Consider the following 22,957-nt stretch of genomic DNA (forward strand, 5'->3'; position numbering starts at 1 on the left):
ATGAAAATGAATTCATTGAAAATGAATGGGCTCAAATTGCACCGCACTGAATCACATGTGAATTGCACAAGAATTCGGTGTGCTTCCTATGCAATTCATAGTGCGAACTGAGGCTTTAGGTCAGAATTGCAACAGCAGATGTTCCTGTTAAAAAATGTTGTGGCTGCTAGTGACTTTGTGTAAATGGTTAACTACAGAGATCACTGTCTGGTGGTGATTAGATTGCTGTCCCGCAAGCTGAACAATCTCTGTGGAGAGTGAGGCTGAGTGTGTAATCCCCATACCATATGTTTTTTTTATTCTGTCTTTACTCTTCCTGCAGTGTGTGTCTGTGACATCATCTAGAGTGGTGATATAGTGTGCTCAGTGCCCTGGGAAAGGGGTTGTTCAAAAGTTCACGTTTATTCCTGCTTGTGGTGTGGGACCCTGTCCTGTGCTTGCAACCAAACTGAGCTGCTCCTACAAGTTTGTTTCTTGTGTCTCAATTTCTGTATGTCTTCTATGTGCCTTGATCCTTGGCTTGTCTGTAGACTATTGTCCTAGGGTCCTACCTAACACTTTCAAAGTCAAATAAGCCACAAGCTCTTGCGCATGAGTGTAGAGGGCTGAAGACAGGGAGGTATGGTGGAACCCAAATAAATGCAAAATTCGAGTGGATAAGCCAAGCCTTGTTGCTTCCATGTACGGGAGGAGAAATCAGTAACTGCAGGAAAAAATACAACAAGAGCACACTGGCCTAGCAAATTATCCCAGATAACAGTTTATTGAATGAAAGTTGAAATATACTGACAAACAAGAAGTGACAAATCGCATAAGAAATGACAATCACTGGAAATCTTGGCTCTGAGGAAAAGGGTTTCCCCCAAAACGCGTCAGTTTTCTTTGGCCCTTGGATGGCACTTCTTTTATGTCGAGGCTCTTGGTGCCATATGGAGCATATTTCCAGTGATTGTCATTTGTTATGCAATTTATCACTTCTTGTTTGTGAGTATGTTTCAACTTTCATTCAATAAACTGTTATCTGGGATAATACGCTAGGCCAGTGTGCTCTTGTTCCATTTTTTCCTGCTACCTAACAGTTTGCCTGTTTCTTGCTAACTGATCACTAGTCCAGCAAACGCATGAGCACCTTCCCAATGAGTGCCTGTCAGCCAAATTCAACGTTTATATCAGTGTTTCTCAACTCCAGTCCTCATGGACCCCCAACAGGTCATGTTTTCAGGATTTTCCTCAGATGAAACAGCTGTGGTAATTACTAAGGCAGTGAAACTGATCAAATCACCTGTGCAAAATAATGGAAATCCTGAAAACATGACCTGTTGGGGGTCCATGAGGACTGGAATTGAGAAACACTGGTTTATGTGAAGGACAAGAGTGAATGGAAGATTTCTCAACTAGAATTCAAAGTATTTCTCAGAATCCACAAACATGTCAGACAGGTTTTTTTTTTTTCTAGAAGGTATTTACTATCAGCTAATAAAAAAAACCTGAGTATGCAAAAAGACATTGTAACAAATCATTTTGCGCTTAACATAGAATACTTTTCTGAGCCTTTGAAATCTCACTCAAATGAACAAAATAACATATAGAAGGGACAATAGTTTTCTTTAAAGCTGAACCTCAGGCATGTATACACAATAAGTATAGATGCAAATACAATATACTTGCAATCGCCACCATTTTGTTTTTGAGAGTATCTGCGTTCAGAAATGATATAATACTTGAGGGTTCTAACTAAGCTTCACGCCTAAAATGTGCATTTAAGGCTCCTTTCACATGAGCGTTCCAATCGGGTCCGCCTGTCCTCCAATCTCTTCTATGGAGCGACCGGTGTACACCTGGTCTGATCAGCTAAAGACAGATGGATGGAGATCTGTTCCCCTTCCGCCCAGCAGATTAGATTGTCGGGTGTAAACAGACAGCTGATCCATTTGCATCCGACCGCCCATAGAGGAGAGCGGGCAGTGGACAGATCACCTGCTGAGCAAGCGGTTCACAGCCAGAGTCTGTCCCACGTGAAAGGCCCCTAACGTGTACAAAAAAAAAATGGAAAAATGGCTCTGGGGCTGAAGTGGTTAACAGACCAAGCTGTCCAGCTCTCAAGCCCCTTCTTCAGGTATTGTGACACATAAAATGCTGATTTGATAGCTGCTATGACTACTTTGGAATTTGAGTTGTATAGTCTAGTCTGCGCAGTATTAGCATCATGCTGGGGAAACACCTTGTGCTAAAAAAAGGCCAGCTGTTCTGCATACCCTCCCAGAAATACTGATTGCCCAGGAATGCTCAGCCATGCAATCACAAGAACCCACTGCTGAGGTCATATGTACAAACCACAAGCCATGTATGCAGTCATCAGGCTGGAATGGTGGAATTTTTATGCTGCGTGGCTTTTGCTGTCCTACTTAAGCAGAAATCATTCAGGATACTTGGCTTTAAAACAAAAGCATCATCAATACTAATGTATGACTGAGCACCAGTTATATCATAGGAGAATAATTATAGGGTTGCAGATTAATGATTAAGTTGTGGATAGATAGTTGTGGGTCACGTTATCCAATGGATTCCTATGTCCCTTCTGAGATGGAAAATGTATTATTGTGGGTCTTACTAGCATGCTCTAACACCGACTGCTGAATGAGATTATGGGGTAGATTTACTAAAACTAGAGCGCTCAGAATCTGTTGCAGCTGTGCATGGTATCCAATCAGCTTCTAAATTCAGCATGTTCAATTAAGCTTTCACATTGAGGCTAGGTTCATGTATGTGCGGGTGGTGCCTCTGCGGATCCGCACAAAAATCCGTGCAGCCACACTACCCACACAGAAGAATGCAGACCCGCGGGAGGGCATCATTAATTCTAATGGCACGCTGCCCGCACTGGAAATCACAACCGCACTGGGAATCGAGGTTTCCGTGCGGGCTGCATTTTCAGAAGTGCAGGGACTTCTTCCCTGCGTGTCCCGGGGCACGGGAGTCCATTCAAATGAACGAGCTCTTGTGCTCATGCAAAACGTGGCTGCAGGAACACGGATATGTGAACCAGGGGTAACACCCTGGTCACTTCAAGCCCGACTTTGAAATCGTGTGACCAGGGACGGACTGACCATTTGGAAACTCGGGCACTGCCCGAGGGCCCGGGGTCAGTAGGGGACCCCATGAGATGCCCCTGGTACCTTTTTCATAGGCTTTTTTGAGTTTGGGCAAGGACACAGGGGCCCCATGATCCCCTATTGCGTGTGACTTATCCCTGGTTCACACTGCCGTGATTTCTGGTGCGATTTGGGAATTGAAATCGTACCTAATGAATGTGAGTGTCTTAACATACGCGATTTGGTGCAGCGCGATTTCAAAAGTAGTTCTTGTATTACTTTTTCTGCAGTTTGTTGCGATTTCACATATAGACTACAATAGAAATAGCACTGCAAAATGCAATGTAAAACACGAGAAATCGTTGGGAAATCTTCAGAAAACACGGTGAAGTCGCAAACAAAACGCACAATTTTAAATCGCATCCAGTGTGAACCAAGCTTTACAGTGAAGTCGCACGATTTCAAGGTCAGGTGAGATGCCAATTTCAGATGCGATTTGCAAGAGATCTGTCACATATGTCTATGCAAATCGCACAAAAAGTAGTACATGTGCAACTTTAGAAATCAGTGCGGCTCCGACCAAGTAGGAACCGCACCGATTTAACCGCTCTAATAGGGTGCGACTTGGCATACGATTTGCAAGTCGCATGGTATGCAAATCGCATGCCAAGTTACGCCCCGATGTGACCGGGGTATAAAACATGTAAGCTGATTGGTTTCTATGCAGAAAAAGGTTGAGCCTTAGGCTACTTTCACACTGATCCGCCGCAAAAACACAGCAAAAATGCATAGGTGTTTTTACTGTGTTTTTACCGCATTTTCTGAGCATTTTTTAAAAGGCAAGTGACTTAAAAACTGCACCAAAACGCTTCTCAAAGGCGTTTTTGAGGCTCTTTTCAGGCATTTTGCAAGCATTTTCCATTGATTTCAATGGGAAGAGGCCTTTTTGGGGCCTTTTTTTTTTTTTTATTCCCCAAACATGCCCTACAGATGCTGCAAGCAGGAGTTTTGACACCGCACTGCAAGCACAACGCCTCAGTGTGAAAACATACATAGATATACATTCATATACACAGGGAAGTAGTTTTCTTGAGCTTTTCACATGCTTTTTTTAACGCAACAACGCTTGAAAAACTCCTCAGTGTGAAAGCAGCCTAAGCAACAATTTATGTATACAAAAGCCTAAGGGCTCGTTCACACTTGACTATTTTACCAACTCTTGCCAAACGCCCCTATAGCGTTTGGCAAGCATTGGTCCGGCATTTGCGTAGCATTTTTTAACGCTCGGCAAATGCTACGCAAACGCCGCATGCGCAGTTCAGCGGCGGTTGCAGAGTGTTAAAAACGCCCTACAAATGCCTATAATGAAGTTTGAATGGTGTTATCGCTCCTCAAACGCCCCACAACCGCACCGCAAACACCGGCTGGGCGTTTGCAGAGCGGCACCATAGGCTAGAATAGGAGGCTTCAACGCCTCCTGACTCGACCAGAGGCGTCCGTTTTGCCGCGACGCAACGCTAATGCTCCCGTTAGAACAGCAACATGTGCTGCAATGTGCAGAATTGTCCGAGGCGTTTGGGAAGCGGTAAAAACGCTCCAAAACGCCTTTCTGCCACCTGCACACAATACTAGTGTGAACGTAGCCTAAAAAAGCTATAAACAGAGAAGTGCAGCCAAAGCTTGTTTGGCTGTACTTCACCTGCATTCTGTGACCCGTTTTCAGCTGACAGCGGGCTAAAGTCCACTGTCAGCTGATGTCACTCAGTTGGTCCAGGCTGGGGAAAGATCTTGACTTTAAAGTCGGGATCCACCTAGATGTTTGTACCAGCACCTCAGTGTCCCCTCCACAGCCCAGGGCTCCAGTAAGAGCTGGGAGGGGGAGAGCAGACAGCAGTGGCTGACAGTCTCAGTTCTCTGCTCAGAGCAGCAGGAAGAACTGAGCGATCAGTGGTGTCTGATTGCTCAGTTGTCACCCTTAGGGTCCTTTCACACAGGCGGTCTTTTTTTTTCATCAGTCTAGTCGCGTATTTTATTTTTTTTTTCAAAATTGGAGCAAAGCAGATGAAGACTTCATTTTTACCTCCGTTGTTGATCTGTTTACATCCGTTTGTATCCGTTAACATCCGTTTGTATCCATTTTTGATACGATTACATCCATTTTTGAGCCAATTGCGATCGTTTACATCCATTTTACATCCATTTTTCATGAGTCATGGAAATTTCCCCAGACACTTTGCTCTAACCCAGCATGCATTGAGCTTCTATAGTTACATAGTTAGTCTGGCTGAAAAAAGACAAAAGTCCATCCAGTTTAACCATTAAAAAAAAAAAGTTATAATCCTACACCCACAGTTGATCCAGAGGAAGGAAAAAACCCAGCAAAGCATGAACCAATTTGCTCCTGCAGGGAAAAAAACTCCTTCCTGATCTCAAGAGACGCAATCGATTATTCCCTGGATCAACTTTACCTATAAATGTTAGTATCCAGTTATATTCTGTGTATCCAAGAAAGAATCCAGACCTTTTTTAAAGCAATCCACCGAGCTGGCCAGAGCAAACTCTTGAGGGAGTCTATTCCACATTTTCACAGCTCTCACTGGGAAGAAACCTTTCCGTGTTTGGATATTAAATTTCTTTTCCTCCAGACGTAAAGAGTGCCCCCTTGTCCTCTGTGATGACCTCAGGGTGAATAGCTCTACACCAAGTTCACTATATGAACCACTGATGTATTTATACATGTTGATCATGTCCTCCCTTAATCTCCTCTTCTCAAGAGAGAATAATTTCAGTTCCTCTAATCTTTCCTCATAGCTGAGCTCCTCCATGCCTCTTATCAGTTTGGTTGCCCTTCTCTGCACTTTCTCCAGTTCCCCAATGTTCTTTTTGAGAATTGGTGCCAAAACTGAACTGCATATTCCAGATGAGGTCTTACTAATGATTTGTACAGGGGTAATATGATATCTCTCTCTCTGGAATTTATACTTCTTTTAATACAAGAGAGGATTTTGCTCGCTTTAGAAACTGCAGCTTGGCATTGCATGCCATTACTAAGCTTGTGATCTACCAGAACTGCCAGATCCTTCTCCACCACTGATTCCCCCAGTTGTACTATAGTTATAGTTCTCATTCTGCTTTGCGGACCCAGTGAAGTGTACATCACAGTGTTCTTCCTGTGTGTTCCTGTGATTTTGCATTGGAGAGCGATGGCTTGTTCCCGATTTTAGGATGATGTGACACGCTTTGTCATGATGGCGTATGTGAGGAAAGTAGAGAGCTGAAGGAGGAAGGCATATGAGCGAAAATGTTGCAGCTATTGGTCACATCCCATGCTGCTGAAGAGGCCCTATGAGGGATTTGCTGCTCTGCACTACGCAGATATGCGACGTTATCCCTTGAAATGCTTTCATTTTACTCGGATGTCTGTACCCACATTCGATGACCTATAGGAGAAGTTTCAACTACATCTTCAGCGTATGAATACCAACATGAGACATTGTGTGCCCCCAGAGGAGCTTTTCCTAGTCACTTTGAGGTAAAGTAGCATGTGAACATTGTCTATTAACCTAGGCAAATAGATATATACAACGCCCCCTTGCGACACATCAAATGTATCGCAAAAGGTCTTTAACATCCACCAGCTCCGTGATGTCGTCATGGAGGAGTGGAAAAGGACTCCACTGGCAACCTGTGAAGCTCTGTGAACTCCATGCCAAAGAGGGTTAAGGCAGTGCTGGAAAATAATGGTGGCCACACAAAATATTAACACTTTGGGCCCAATTTGGACATTTTCACTCACTATTGTTGCCAGCAGTTTAGACATTAATGGCCGTGTGTTGAGTTATTTTGAGGCGACAGCAAATTTATACTGTTATACAAGCTGTACACTCACTACTTTACATTATAGTAAAGTGTAATTTCTTCAGTGTTGTGACATGAAAAGATATAATAAAATATTTACAAAAATGTGAGGGTTGTACTTACTTCCGTGACATACTGTATGTATGGTAGCGAAGAAGGGCCTGGATTTGAATGTTCTATATCTCATGAACGTATACCATTCTGTTAAGGCATTCCTAATATCCTACTTATTACTCCTCCTAGGTTTCTTGCATCAGGTCAGGCATTCACGTCCTTGAACCATTATTTTCTACTCCGTATATCAACTTTTGTCCATGACACCTGCCAGGCGATATGGGGGGAACTAGGTCCAATTATGATGCCAGTTCCTGACACACATATGTTGGCAAAAATCTCCAATGGATTTTTGCAGAAGACCCAATTCCCAAACTGCGTTGGAGCCCTGGATGGCAAACGTGCGCATTCAAATGCCTCCTGGATCAGGCTCCAGGTATTTTAATACATAAGATTTTTCTTGTTGGTCCTCATGGTAATTTGCCATAGTAATTACAAATTGTTGCAGTGGACATACGGCAGCACAGCTGACTCCCGAGTGTTCAGGGCATCCAGAATAAGGGTAAGACTTCTAGAGGGCTAACAAATCCCTGCCCGGAACTAATGGACCTGATATGCCTCATGTCCTCGTGGCTGATGAGGCTTTTGCACTATCAAGGCATCTTCTCATACCATATTATTATTATTATTATACATTATTTATATAGCACCAAAAAGTTTGCTCAGCGCTGTACATTATAGTGGGGGACAGTACATGAGACAATACAGTGACAATACAATACACAAGGGGTTCGAGGGCCCTGCTCTTTGGAGCTTACAATCTAGGAGGGAGGGGGTAGTGGTACAGGAGGAAGTGGCTGTGGGGGATGCAGTGGTAGGAGGAGTGGAGGAGATTGGCTGTTAGGTGAGGGTGGGGTAGGCTTCCCTGAAGAGATGGGTTTTCAGGGTGCGCCTAAAGTTAAGGAGGGTAGGTGACAGTCTGATGGATTGGGTTAGGGAGTTCCAGAGGATGGGGGAAGTCCTGGAGTCAGGCATGGGAGGAGGAGACTAGGGAGCTAGAGAGTAGGAGGTCTTGTGAGGACGAAGAGTATGTGTGGGGTGGTATTTGGATATCAGGTTGGTGAGTTAGTTTGGGGCAGTGTTATGAATAGCTTTGTACGTCAATGTTAGTAGTTTGAATTTTATGCGTTGGGCAATCGGAAGCCAGTGGAGGGAATGACAGAGGGGGGTGGCAGATACAGAGCGGTTGGTAAGGTGGATGAGTCTGGCCGCTGAGTTCAGGATAGACTGAAGCGGGGATAGTCTGTGATGAGGTAAGCCGGTGAGGAGGGAGTTGCAGTAGTCGAGTCGTGAGATAATAAGGGAGTGAATGAGTTGTTTAGTAGTCAGGGGGCATGCCAGGCACAATCTAACTGACAAGAAAAGAGTCTTCAGCTATTGACTCAGAAGAGCTAATTGGCTAATTGAATGCACGTTTGGCATCTTGACCAGCAAATGGCGCATTTTCCACAGTCCCATACAGGTTAGCCTGGAGAATGCTGAATGTGTTATCCAAGCATGCTGTGTACTACACAACACGATCCATTAGAAGGAAGGCATCAGTATGGAAGAGGAAGATGGGACACATTTGTCCTCTGTCCATTATTCTGGACTGCGACCTAACAATTCAGATCTTGCCATATGTGACGCATTCGCAGACTATTTCATGCCCCCTGACAGAGAAGCTCCATATGTAAATAGTGCCAACTTTGCTAATTACTGACCTAATCACCATCACATTCTTCTGTTCAAATTGTTATTTCTGCACTATAGATTTACAAAAATAAATGAAAATATTGCACCTTTGCAGGCAGTCAACCTTTTTTTATTAATGTCATAGAATATAATTGACCACAATATGTTTTATTTAAAAATAGAGTATGTGCTTCACAAATCACGCAATTAAAAAAAATGCTGAAAAACAATACTGAAAATAAAGAGGTACAACGTGACGGAGGCATTCTCACATCTCCCGGTATCAGCTGACAACCGAGAAAAAATACTGCAGATAAACAGGTACAACATGCAGAAGACTGGCTCAACTCTGTTTCACCTCAGAACTGTCACTATAACATATAACCAAAGGCAAAACTTTTTGTTATTTCTGGATAGAGTGGAGATTGATCTGAACACCTGTCAGGTTTTTATTGCAGTCTGTGTCCCTGACCCTCTGTAGTTGTTATGTTTCCCATTATCATTAACAGTGAAAGAGAAAGAAACATCACATTTTGCCTTGTCCTCGGGAAAGTGGGTAACTTTACCAATGTGGAAACTAGTTTTGGTGACATGGGGATCCCCAAGGAAGTCCCTTCAATTGCTGTGATGTTATCGCACTTGCTGTTTGGCTATGGGACACGAAGTGAAGGTACATCTCTTATATGGGATGGGAAAAAAATGACAGAGGTTATAACCCTTCATTACTCTAAAGTAAAACTATAGTAAAAACATTTTAGTTAATTTTGGATAAAGATCTTTATAATAAAGACCGGGGGAAGGTGAATAATGGGTGGTTATTTGTGAGGAACTGCCTTTGGAGTGTGATAGAGAACTTGTGGACTCACAAGTAGGAGGTTTTGTTATTTTGAGTGAACAGAGACACTTGGGATGGCGGTAATTTATTTGGGGAAGTGTTGGTTGCTGGTTGGTGTTGCTGCATGGGATTGTGATGTGGGTACGGCTGCTAAGCATATACCTGCTGAGGATATGTGTTATGTGGTGGTACATCTGCTGCTGGTGATTTACATAATAAGTTGGCATTAGATCTCCAGCCATTACACCTTTAACACATAATTCTGCAAAGCTAAAAATAGCCATTTGAACCTCCATTTTTTTGAAGGGGGAGTTTGAGTAAGATGATGGTACATGTTGCGAAGAAATGTAGCATCTTGATTGGCTGTATCACTAAATGGATCCATAGAGTCAGCCTTCCTCATCGCCCTCATGTCCTCTATGAAGGACATCATTGCTGCTTCCATGTCCGGCTTGGGTTGCTCTCAAGTTCGTCAGATGTTTCTGGAACTTCTGCCTCTAGGACGATTCTGTAGGGTATGAAACTATTATTTAGAACACTTGCATATTTTTAACATTGTTGAATGGGGCCTTTGTTGTGGAATATTTACCGGAACATGTTGTCTGTCTTGATTGGTTGCTCTTGCATGCTGTGGGGACGGTTGGGAAGATGTAGTTTGATCTGTACTCTGCTCAGGTGCTACACGTTCCATTTCTGCCTGCGGCTGGGCATCAATGTCCTCAGATGATGATTCCCTCTTCTCCTCCTTCTCATCAGAAATGTTGGAGCTGGTACTGCAATAATAGGAGTGGATCATTGCATATAGTGTAGTCTATGTAATATTGGGGTCATTAAGCTATTACAGATAGTTTGTTACTCAAGATCTTAAGTCCAACACATTTCCTAAATTCAACATCTCAAAGAAAGGGCTTTTCTTTTTTCTGCTGGTTCCTGCACCACTCCAGCTTTCCTCAGCTTCTTCCTTGAGTTCTCCTCTATAGCAGTCCCTCTGGGATCTCCAACATGTCATGATCTTTTGACCTATATAAACAAAGAACAGTGGACACAATGACCAAAAAGTAAATCAAACAAAGGTGAGTGATAAAAGGAGAACTAGGTGGACTACAAGTCACAACATTCCAAAAATGGATGGAGTACAAGTCTGCGCATGCAGAGAATGAATGTACTACAAGTCTCAGCATGCTTACAGTGAGAAATAGGTGGGCTACAAGTCATAGCATGCCAAGGGTTAGAAATAGAAGGACTACAAGTCACAACATTCCAAGAATGACAAATGGGTGTACTACAATTCTAATGAGTCTCTCATGGAACACATCTTTGACCATGTCTCCATCAAAGGTGATCTCAAAGGCATGTCATTCCCTGTCTGACCACTACCTGGGTCATAGGTTTTTTTTTTTTTTAATTAAAAATAATTTAAAAAAAGCTAATTTGCAGAAAAACGGATGTTAGCGGATCAGATGAAAGCGGATGTCGTCTGCTAACATCTGTTTTTTGTCCGTTACGGTTTTTTTGGAATTCTATCTTAAGGATTGGTGTTTGGGGCTTCTTTTAAATTTCTTTGTCCCTTTTCAAACTTTTGTGTTTAATTTTGATGGGGTCTTTTTTTTTATGAGGTTAACAGCCTTTAAACAATATGCATGGCTATCCCTATGCCCCAGCTGCTTGAATGTAAGTATAAGTATGTCTCTAGCCATGGTTATGCCCAGTATCTCTATACCAGCTTATTCTGTTCCATCCGGTGGAGTCTGCCCCCTTCTTGAAATTTGCAGTTTGTGCTGTACCAAAGTGACAGGTTCCTGGCTGCTAATGTTTTGTTGTAGGGCCATCTATTTCCTCCATCATCATATGGACGGTAATGTTTCCATGTTGCTGGGCAACTGCAAAGTCCAACTGACCACAGACACATGGTCCAGCAAGTAAGTATGGGCAAGGACATTATACTCTATCTCAGTCACAGCCCACTTTGTCAATTTGCTGGTGGTTGGGGAGGATGCAGAATGGGACTCAATACTGCAGCTGTTGTGCTACCACACGTCCTGACACCTGGTGGCAGTTCAGTAACCTCCACCCCCTAACTTCTCAATGCCCTCTTCTTGTGATTTGTCCTCAGATCTACCAAGGGGCTAGGGAACAGGAGTAACACTTGGGGCAGAGATTCTGTCATGTCTGTAAAGGTAGGTCTAGAGGTGGCTAACCCCATGCTGTCTTGGCCAGAAAAAGGTTGTGTGTGACAACAGCACCAACCTGCTGTCCGCCCTTGGTAGTACAGCACTTGCTAGTTAGGTACCCTGGCTTACAGGATCTTATGAGGCAATCCGGAAGAGTTTGTAGCCATTTTAGGCAGTCGTACCTGTTCAGCTGGGTGAAATTCAGCATGATCTCCATCTGCTTGCAAGCCACCTGATATGTGATATAGCCACCCAGTGGAACTCTACCTTGGACCATACTGCACATGCATCAGCAAGCTATAAATGAGTACCTGTGTGAGTATGGCATGAGGATAGGCTTGGGGGAGCTAGGGTTCTTTATGCATGTCAATGGTACCTCATTCACGACATATACACCATATTTTCATCATTTGAGGAGGCAGCCAAAATGATGAACTTCGACATCATACATGCAAAAGCGACATCATTCCTGTAATGTTCTTGCTGGAGCACACACTGCAGGGAATAATAGACTGAGCACTTGAGGCACAGCAGCAGGAGGCGGCGAAGTACTTCCTTATGTCTCAGGGCTTGGGGGCCTGTTCTAACCAGACTCTGTCCTTGTGAGGCAACAGTAGGCCCAAGAGGAGCATGAGGAGGAAGAAAAGTATGGCTGCAATGGTGGCATTGTAGAGGAGGAGGAAATGGGGCAGGTTTTCAAGAGTGAGTTTCATCCCTCACAAGCCCTGGGTGCAAAACATAGTTGAGGGGAGATAACTGAGGACAATGCTGTCCTCAGGAACCCCAAGGACTTGGCTTCCTTAGCCTGTGGCAGGGCTCTCTGCAGCCAGCAGCTATAGGCAGGGGCTGAATCATATGGTGGCAGATGACATGGGGTCAAGGGCAGATGTTGAAACCCTCAGAACAAATGATGCCCTCAACTACTGAGTAACAAGGAGAGACCACTGACCATAACATGGCCAGTATGCAGTCAAGCCAGTGGGCTGACTTGCAGCCAGCATGCTTTCTAAATGTACATTTAGGACTGCAGGGGCTTTGTTACAGAAAATAGTCAGCCAGCTGACTGGCTGAGGTCCTGGATAAGCGACAACTATCAAGCCTTTGCTGCAGATGCCACATTTGTGTTTGATTCTGCCTTCCCACCCCCCCAAAAAAAATAAAAAAATTGTTTTAGTGTACATCCTAAAGCCTCTCCATCCTTCAGCTCTGTAAATAATACCAACTCCCGTCATCATTGCCATCTCCTGACCACATGAACAGACCCTGCCACTAATTTACACTTCTTTATACCATGGCTGAGTTGATGCTTAACCATCTTCTGCTATCGCTGTAGTCTTGCCACTATTGCCATCTCATACCACTCCCATTGTTGTAGTCCATTGTAGCAGTAATTATAATTTTTCCCAGTTGTACAAAATGCAGTATTTGGTGTCAGGGTCCATCCTGTCATCTGTATGAATTTTTGTATTGGCTTACTAATAATAAAAACTTAATTTTTCTGCAACGGTTTCCCAATTGGAAAAATGTAAAATTTCTTGGCAGGGTCCATCCTGCCCTCTGTGGGAATTTTATTTTATGCTGAAATTGTAAAAGTTCCTTTCATTTTTAAAACATTGCCATATGAGCCCTCTTGCTTTAATATTTCAAAATAATGTACATGGAATAAGTGTACAAATTTATTACAAGGGATATGTTGTTTCTTATAAATGTACCAAAATTTACAGTTACACAGAGTGACAGATTTAAACAATCTCAAAACAGTAACAGATACAGACAATACATAGTTTATAAAGTTGAAAAAAAGATACAGGTCCCTCCAGTTCAACCTATAGTATGCATGTGTGATTTTTATTCTCTAACAATTCCTATAGCCCTGTATATTCCTGATGAATACATTGAAAGGTTTTTTTTGAGTAGTCAGCATTCTCAGCTAGTGCCACATCCTGGAGAGGGAGTTTCATATTTTCACTGCTCTGACAGTAAAGAACCATTCTTTCTTCTAACCTCAAATCATGATCAGGAATCTTTTTAAAGGCCCTTAAAGAAAACAGTTTTACTGTAGTCACCTTTGATATATTTGTACTTTGTAATCATATCCTCATATCCTGAATAACTGTAATCCTCATAATGTGAGCTCCTCCACCCCCCTTTAAAGTGTTGCTAAACCCAAGACCCTGCATTCACTATATCTAGTCTCCCACCCTACACAGAACATGGAAATACAATTATTTTAGTAAATATAAACTGCTAAATACCTTTTCTCATCAGCAGTATATAGCAGTCTTGTGACTTCCATCAGTGTCCAGCAGAGCACTGGTTAAAGCCTGTAGGAGGCGTTTTCATTCTCTCTGAATGTCCTGCGAGGCTGCAGGACCTCTTACCCTCTGTCTGGACAGTGCTGATTGGCCCTGTGTTGATCACATGCACTTTCCCAAGAAAAAAAAAAACTTGAGCAATACACATCACACTGAGCATGTGCAGCTTGCCCCAAGACTTTTCTATCAGCAGATGGATTGGGGACAGTAGAAGAAGGGGAATATCAGAGAAGACAATATCAAACATCCTTTTTACACAATGCAGAGGATTAACCCCTTGGGTTCCACAGTGAGTATAACAAGCATGCTTTACTGCATATACAGACTGATTTTACTGTTGTGGGTTTGATTTACTCTTCCAAGCAAATACACTTTTGCACATAGGTACTGACTAGTATTCCAGTGTTTCTCTTCACCCTCAGTTTTTCTCCATTACTGAACTAATCTGAACCCAGCACTGACAGAGAGGGGCAGGGGAGAGTCAAAGTAGGATGGTTTGTAGGCAGCTGACATCCTCCTTATCAACTGATTATGCCATTAGTTGTCAGGATGCCAGTGGCTAGAAGGTCTTAATGGTGCACAATGAAAACCCGTGGCTTTGTGTAACTAAAAGGCAGGCTTTATCCACCTATTGGCTTGTATACAAGTTTTGGGCAGCATTTAGACATTTTGCCAAGGCACCCCAGAGTGCCTGTGCACCCTGGTTGAGAAAGGCTGCTCTAGGCAATGGCAGACAAATGCCATTATAGTAAAATACAGATCTGAAAACCGCTCCTAATAGCAGTACATATTTTAGAATAGTTCCTGCAGGAGAGCGGAAGTTCAGAAGAGCAACATTGTGTGCTGTGCAAATATTACAAGTATTTTTATAATCCCAAATGCTGTGTCATGAGATTATTGCATAATATCATGGTATCAGTGGGTTAATTGTTCACATTATACAGATGTCTTGTGGCTGAATCTTTGCTCTCTGTGTGATTCATGGGAAGAGATAAAAACATACACTCCTTCTATCAAGTATTAAATTATTATTCTTTACGTGATGTATTTGTTTTTTGTTGCACTCCAGCCAATTAGTTAAAAAAGAAGTACAGTCAACGCTTCTTTGGCTGTACTTCTCTTGTGGATCACAGGAGTGCAGTTTGTTCTTCACTCCAATGAATCGTTTTCAGCTGAAATCGACTGAAGCCCGCTGTTGGCTGGTCCACGCTGGCAAAAGATCCCGACTTTAAAGTCAGAGTCTGGAGTGGCATCTGGCTCAGCCTCTCAGTGAGCCGCTCTGACTGACAGGCACCGCTCTCTGATGATTTGGATCGATTGGATGTGGGCCTGAAAGGATAGTTCAGAATCCAGGGTTCCCACTAGCACTCTGGCATGCAGGGATGGGTTGATAGTAAAGCTATTGATCCAGAAAAAACTATTGATTCAGAAATCAGGGGAAGAGGCACGTGAGGGAGGAAATGCTATGAGCTCAGTTTTGGATAGATTGAGTTTTAGGAAGTGACGTGATATCCAGTCTGATATGTCTGTTAGTAAATTGGTAATACGTGAGGAGTAGAGAGATAGATTTGTGTGTCATCAGCATAGAAATGGTATTGGAAACCATGGGAAGTTATCAGCTGACCCAGGGAAGAAGTGTAGATCGAGAATAGGAGAGGTCCAAAGACAGAACCTTGGGGGACCCCGACAATAAGAGGAGTAGGAGAGGAGGAGGTAGAGTTGTAATTGACACTGAAGGGGCGGTGAGATAGGTAAGATTCGAACCAACGGAGACCAAGTAAATAGAGTTTTTTTTAGGAGGAGGGGTGGTCAACTGTGTCAAAGGCAGCGGAGAGGTCCAAGAGTAAGAGTACGGAATAGTGTCCATTGGTTTTAGCGGTTAGCAAGTCGTTTGTGAGTTTTAGGAGAGCAGTTTCTGTGGAGTGTTGTGGGCGAAAACTAGACTGAAGGGGATCGAGAAGGTTATTCTCAGTAAGGTGACAGCTCAGTCGGTTGTAGACTAGACGTTCAAGGAGTTTGGAGACAAAAGGGAGTAAGGAGATGGGTCTTAGGTTGCTCAGATTTAAGCTTATATGAGTTTTTAGTCATATGTATCCTGGTGTGTCATCCTCCTAGCTAGGCTGCTAGGTACATTTAGTTTTTGTCATCTGCTGTAATCAAAGGAGCAGTGATTGTTTAGTTTGGTCTGTTCAGAGCTTCACAGGGTGAGAGTTTGATTTCTTCCCCCTGCCCCTGGGAAATGCTTCTAGAGCAGTGGTTCTCAACCTTTCTAATGCCGCGACCCCTTAATACAGTTCCTCATGTTGTGGTGACCCCCAACCATAAAATTATTTTCGCTGCTACTTCATAACTGTAATTTTGCAGTGGGAGGAGTAGTGCCACGTCATTGGTGTCAGTGGGAGGAATAGTGTCCCATCACTGATGTCAATGGGAGGAATAGTACCCCATCATTGATATCAGTGGTAGGAATAGTGCCCCATCATTAGTGTCAGTGGTAGGAATGGTGTCCCATCATTGGTGTCAGTGGGAGGAATAGTGCCCCATCATTGGTATCAGTGGGAGGAATAGTGCCCCATCATTTGTGTCAGTGGGAGGAATAGTGCCCCATCATTGGTGTCAGTGGGAGGAATAGTGCCCCATCATTGGTGTCAGTGGGAGGAATAGTGCCCCATCATTGGTGTCAGTGGGAGGAATAGTGCCCCATCATTGGTGTCAGTGGGAGGAATAGTGCCCCATCATTGGTGTCAGTGGGAGGAATAGTGCCCCATCATTGGTGTCAGTGGGAGGAATAGTGCCCCATCATTGGTGTCAGTGGGAGGAATAGTGCCCCATCATTGGTGTCAGTGGGAGGAATAGTGCCCCATCATTGGTGTCAGTGGGGGGAATAGTGCCCCATCATTGGTGTCAGTGGGGGGAATAGTGCCCCATCATTGGTGTCAGTGGGAGGAATAGTGCCCCATCATTGGTGTCAGTGGGAGGAATAGTGCCCCATCATTGGTGTCAGTGGGAGGAATAGTGCCCCATCATTGGTGTCAGTGGGAGGAATAGTGCCCCATCATTGGTGTCAGTGGGGGGAATAGTGCCCCATCATTGGTGTCAGTGGGGGGAATAGTGCCCCATCATTGGTGTCAGTGGGGGAAATAGTGCCCCATCATTGGTGTCAGTGGGAGGAATAGTGCCCCATCATTGGTGTCAGTGGGGGGAATAGTGCCCCATCATTGGTGTCAGTGGGAGGAATAGTGCCCCATCATAGGTGTCAGTGGGGGGAATAGTGCCCCATCATTGGTGTCAGTGGGAGTAATAGTGCCCCATCATTGGTGTCAGTGGGGGGAATAGTGCCCCATCATTGGTGTCAGTGGGAGGAATAGTGCCCCATCACTGGTGTCAGTGGGAGGAATAGTGTCCCATCACTGGTATCAGTGGGAGGAATAGTGCCCCATCACTGGTGTCAGTGGGAGTAATAGTGCCCCATCATTGGTGTCAGTGGGAGTAATAGTGAAACCATCATTGGTGTCAGTGGGGGGAATAGTGCCCCATCATTGGTGTCAGTGGGAGGAATAGTGCCCCATCACTGGTGTCAGTGGGAGGAATAGTGTCCCATCACTGGTGTCAGTGGGAGGAATAGTGTCCCATCACTGGTGTCAGTGGGAGGAATAGTGCCCCAACACTGGTGTCAGTGGGAGGAATAGTGCCCCATCATTGGTGTCAGTGGGGGGAATAGTGCCCCATCATAGGTGTCAGTGGGGGGAATAGTGCCCCATCATTGGTGTCAGTGGGAGGAATAGTGCCCCATCATTGGTGTCAGTGGGAGGAATAGTGCCCCATCATTGGTGTCAGTGGGAGGAATAGTGCCCCATCATAGGTGTCAGTGGGGGGAATAGTGCCCCATCATTGGTGTCAGTGGGAGTAATAGTGCCCCATCATTGGTGTCAGTGGGAGTAATAGTGCCCCATCATTGGTGTCAGTGGGAGGAATAGTGCCCCATCATTGGTGTCAGTGGGAGGAATAGTGCCCCATCACTGGTGTCAGTGGGAGGAATAGTGTCCCATCACTGATGTCAGTGGGAGGAAAAGTGCCCCATCATTGGTATCAGTGGGAGGAATAGTGCCCCATCATTGGTATCAGTGGCAGGAATAGTGCCCCCATTATTGGTGTCAGTGGGAGGAATAGTGCCCCAACGTTGGTGTCAGTGGGAGGAATAGTGCCCCATCGTTGGTATCAGTGGGAGGAGAAATAGTGCCCCATCGTTGGTGTCAGTGGGGGGAGGAATAGTGCCCCATCGTTGGTGTCAGTGGGGGGAGGAATAGTGCCCCATCGTTGGTGTCAGTGGGGGGAGGAATAGTGCCCCATCGTTGGTGTCAGTGGGGGGAGGAATAGTGCCCCATCGTTGGTGTCAGTGGGGGGAGGAATAGTGCCCCATCGTTGGTGTCAGTGGGGGGAGGAATAGTGCCCCATCGTTGGTGTCAGTGGGGGGAGGAATAGTGCCCCATCGTTGGTGTCAGTGGGGGGAGGAATAGTGCCCCATCGTTGGTGTCAGTGGGGGGAGGAATAGTGCCCCATCATTGGTATTAGTGACACCAATGATAGGGGACTATTCCTCCCACTGACACCAATGATACTTACCTTGCTGACCCCTGCTCCAGCCTGGGCTCGCTCGCTCCCTCCCTCTCCCATGGTACAGACACTTACCGGTCAGATGTCTTCCTTCTCCAGCCGCTCTCCTCCTCTTCACTCGCTCGATCTTTGTGGTGCCGCTTGGCTCCTCCTCTCCAAGCTCCACCTCCTCGCCGGTGATTGGCCGCCTGTGTGCCTCTCCTGAGCTATAGGAGGAAGCGAGGATGGCAGGCGCAGTAACCGGGAGTCGCGGCGCAGATAAGAACCGGGATCCAGAGCAGGCACTGCTGATCTCTCACATCAGCGTGGGTACAGTAGCCAGCTTGAGGCACATCCAAGATGGCCAGCGGGCAGGAAATGACATCAGAACGTTGCTGGGAATCCTCCAAGGGGGCGGTGACACGTTTCTAGGCAACCTGCCTTTTCATCAGTGCCTGCTCTGGATCCCGGTTCTTATCTGCGCCGCGACTCCCGGTTACTGCGCCTGCCATCCTCGCTTCCTCCTGTGGGACACGCCTAGAGCGCCAGCCACGCAACACCTTGACATTACAGCCATCCATTTGTGAGGTGCAGCACAGATGACATCCTCCTCCTTATATATTGATGCCTGATATCTACCCACGTCTTGTGAGTTTTTATAATCTTGTGTGCAATAAACTTTTATATTCATACTGCACTTAGTCTGGCGCACTTCTCTTTCTTCTCCATTTACCACAGAGTCCGGTTTACTCTAGAAAGTGCAAGCCTCACGACGGTGTCTACATTGCAGCGTTGTATATACTGTATATGTATACACATATATATACCATCTATCTCAATCCAGTACTGTTTGCATCACAAGGCCTTTTTTCCCCTCCTTTCCCTACCCCCCTCCCCTCCCCCCTTCCCTTTCCTCACCACTAAAGCTGCATCATCTACTTGTTGCCCCTTTATTACTGGCATGTACGATTATATATCTTAATTTCTGTTTACTGGATTATTTTGTTTAAGGTTTGCTGAGTGAACGTTATGTCCACTACAAATTCTCTTGCGCCAATTGCATTTTTATTTATGTCTTCCCGCCCACACCTGGAGACGGATAGAGGAGCGGTGTCTCAGTTCCTAAGGCCATCGGAAATATGTGTTTTCCGATGGTCTTAGGCGACCCCTGTGAAAGAGTCGTTCGACCCCCAAAGGGGTCGCGACCCCCAGGTTGAGAACCGCTGTTCTAGAGCTTAGGGTGAGAGAATTTAGATGTACTGCCTGGATATTCAGTAGGGCTTAGCCAATTGTAAAAAACACACACAGGAGGGCGCAAACTCCTCGTGCATTACCACCATAAAATTTATTCAATCTTTAAGAGACAAATGGGTTCTCACAAGCAATTAAATACAGAAGGCATGTAACATCATTGTTTCAACTTTGGACAATGCATTCCATCTATGGATCATCTGGTCGGAAAGCTAACGAGTTTCGGTAGTCATGCTTCCTTCCTCAGAGCTGTACCAACCTAGTGCCCTGTCTGCCCTTAAATAACCAAGGGCCACCAACTGCCCCTACCCCCCAGCCCATAGGCGGAGCCAGGACATCTCTGCCCCTCATTATTATTATTATACAGTATTTATAAAGCGCCAATAGTTCGCTCAGCGCTGTATATTACAAAGGGGGACAGAACATGTGACAGAACAATACCAATACAATGCAAAACATGAGGGTATTGAGGGCCCTGCTCTTTGGAGCTTACAATCTAGGAGGGAGGGGATAGTGGTACAGGAGGAGATAGCTGTGGGGGATGGAGTGGTAGAAGAGTGGAGGAGGTCGGTCAAGTTAGCAGGGGGTAGGGTAGGCTTCCCTGAAGAGATGGGTTTTCAGGGTGCGCCTAAAGGAGAGGAGAGTAGGTGATAATCTGATGGGTTGGGGCAGGGAGTTCCAGAGGATGGGTGACACCCTGGAGAAGTCCTGGAGGCGGGCATGGGAGGAGGAGACCAGGGAACTAGAGAGAAGGAGGTCTTATGAGGAGCGGAGTGTGCGTGCTGGGCAGTACTTGGATATTAGGTCAGTGATGTAGTTCGGGGCAGTATGGTGGACGGCTTTGTACGTCAATGTTAGGATTTTGAGTTTGATCCGTTGCACAATCGGAAGCCAGTGGAGGGATTGGCAGAGGGGGGTGGCGGAAACGGAGCGGTTGGAAAGGTGAATGAGTCTGGCAGCCGTATTCAGGATCGACTGAAGCGGGGATAGCCAGCGGCAAGGCAGGCCAGTGAGGAGGTAGTTGCAGTAGTCGAGTCGTGATACGATGAACCCCTCATGATAGGGGCTAAAAATGCAAAAAAAATCCTGATCATCTTGAGCACAGGTATAGACCAAAAATCATAATATACTATCACATAAAGAAACAAAAGCCAACAGACTTAATATTGCCCACATTATGAACAGACCACCACATGTAAATCCACAGATAAGTGTAGAGGTGTAGAGCTAGAAACAAAAAATGTTTGGAGGACTTAGTGAAGGCCTAGTCAATCCCTGGGGGGTTGTGCCCAGATGGTGATTAGGCTGCTTTTAAATACTCTGAAGCCCTGCAGAGATTGTCTTTCCCAGAATGGGAGTGGATCTGTGAGCTTCAGGGGGCTGTTTGCCCCTGTACCACCTTTAGACTGGATGTTGGGTTTCTGCAGGGGCTGCATCCAGGACCTTATGAGTAGAGTCTCTATGCTACATATTCATGCATGGTCTTCAGCTGTGCACCCATAGACTGACAAGTCTATAATTACTAGTGCTAAATACTCCTGTGTGATCTTCAGCTGTGCACCCATAGACTGTCCAAGTCTATAACTACTAGTGCTATATGCTCCTGCATCCAAACCCCCCAAACTACTTTAAATATATTAATAGTGAAAAGGTCAGGTCTGAGAGTGTAGGCCCTTTACAAAATAATCTAGAGTGGGTGACTGGGAACAAAGAGAATGCAAATTTATTAAATACCTTCTTCAGCTCTCTGTATACAAAGGAGCATGGGGGAGCTCTTGTCCATAATGGGCCTGGTATTGACACAGCTCCAGATGATCCACATTGGCTCACAATTGATATGATCCAGAAATATTTAGACAGAATAAAGGTGAATAAAGCACCTGGACAAGATGGCATACACCCATGGATCCTTAAAGAATGGAGCTCTGTCATTTCAAAGCCATTGTTTCTAATTTTCAGGGACTCTTTAATGACTGGCATAGTACCACTGGATTGGTGTAAGGCCAATGTGGTGCCTATTTTTAAAAAGCAATCAAAATCTTTACCAAGTAATTATAGACCTGTTAGTTTAACTTCTATAGTTGGGAAGATACTGGAGAGCTTAATAAAAGACCACATAGATGAATTCTTGCTGGAAAAAATATTTTAAGCAACAGACAGCATGTATTCATGAAAGACAGAAGTTGTCAAACAAGTCAGATGTAAATTGACAGGCGGTCCATTTACATCTGACCACTCCATAGGGAAGGGCAGGCTGTGTCCGTGTCCATTCTGCACAAGCAAAGCAGACATGGACAGGTCACCTGTCTGCTCAGCAGGGATCAGCAGACAGATCCCCTACTGAGCAGGCGGATCCGCTTGATGGAGTCCGCCCCGTGTGAAAGGGGCGGAAAGATAAGTATTCACTCTCTAATTTTGCAGGTATGTCTGTTTTGGCAAAGTTAATGTGATGACAAGGTCACTTTAAGGTTAGCCTGGTAACAATGTCAAATTTGACCAAGAGGCGAATTTGAAATATTAATATCCAGTATCTCACATGTGCTGTGGCAAACAAATTAAAAAACATTTCTAATATTACCTTTTATCTTGAACCTAATAAACATATTTACAGAGACACTATACATTATCTTTTAAATATAGTTGCTATTGTAATTTCCTCCAGGTTAGTTAGATAGGATATTTTGTAAGATAGAGGCTGAGCAGCAGCCTCTGACCAGTCAGCCTGGGAGTGAGGCCGGAGTTCACCTCAGCACAAGCTGGAAGGTTCTACAGGTCAGGGCTTCTGGAGCCCTCCCACCTTTACAGAAACTAGAGAACTTTCTGGAAGAGGGGTTGAGGAGGGGCAGAGGCCCAGATCTGCATGTTTCAGGGACCCTGGTCAAACCCCTGGCAGGACGCTGGGCCTGACAGGCAACCCTCAAATATGACAGTTCCTGGGGATAGAGGGGAGTCAGGTGGAAGATGAATTGAGAGAAGACTGGAGTGTGGAGCCTAGGAGGGGGCCTCAGATAGGGGAGCCTACCTACAGGCTGGTTGCTGGACAGGAGGATCTCC

Source organism: Staurois parvus, unplaced genomic scaffold (genome assembly GCF_062004578.1).
Source record: "Staurois parvus isolate SC_StPar_1 unplaced genomic scaffold, SC_StPar_1.0 ptg000163l, whole genome shotgun sequence".
Classification (NCBI taxonomy): domain Eukaryota; kingdom Metazoa; phylum Chordata; class Amphibia; order Anura; family Ranidae; genus Staurois; species Staurois parvus.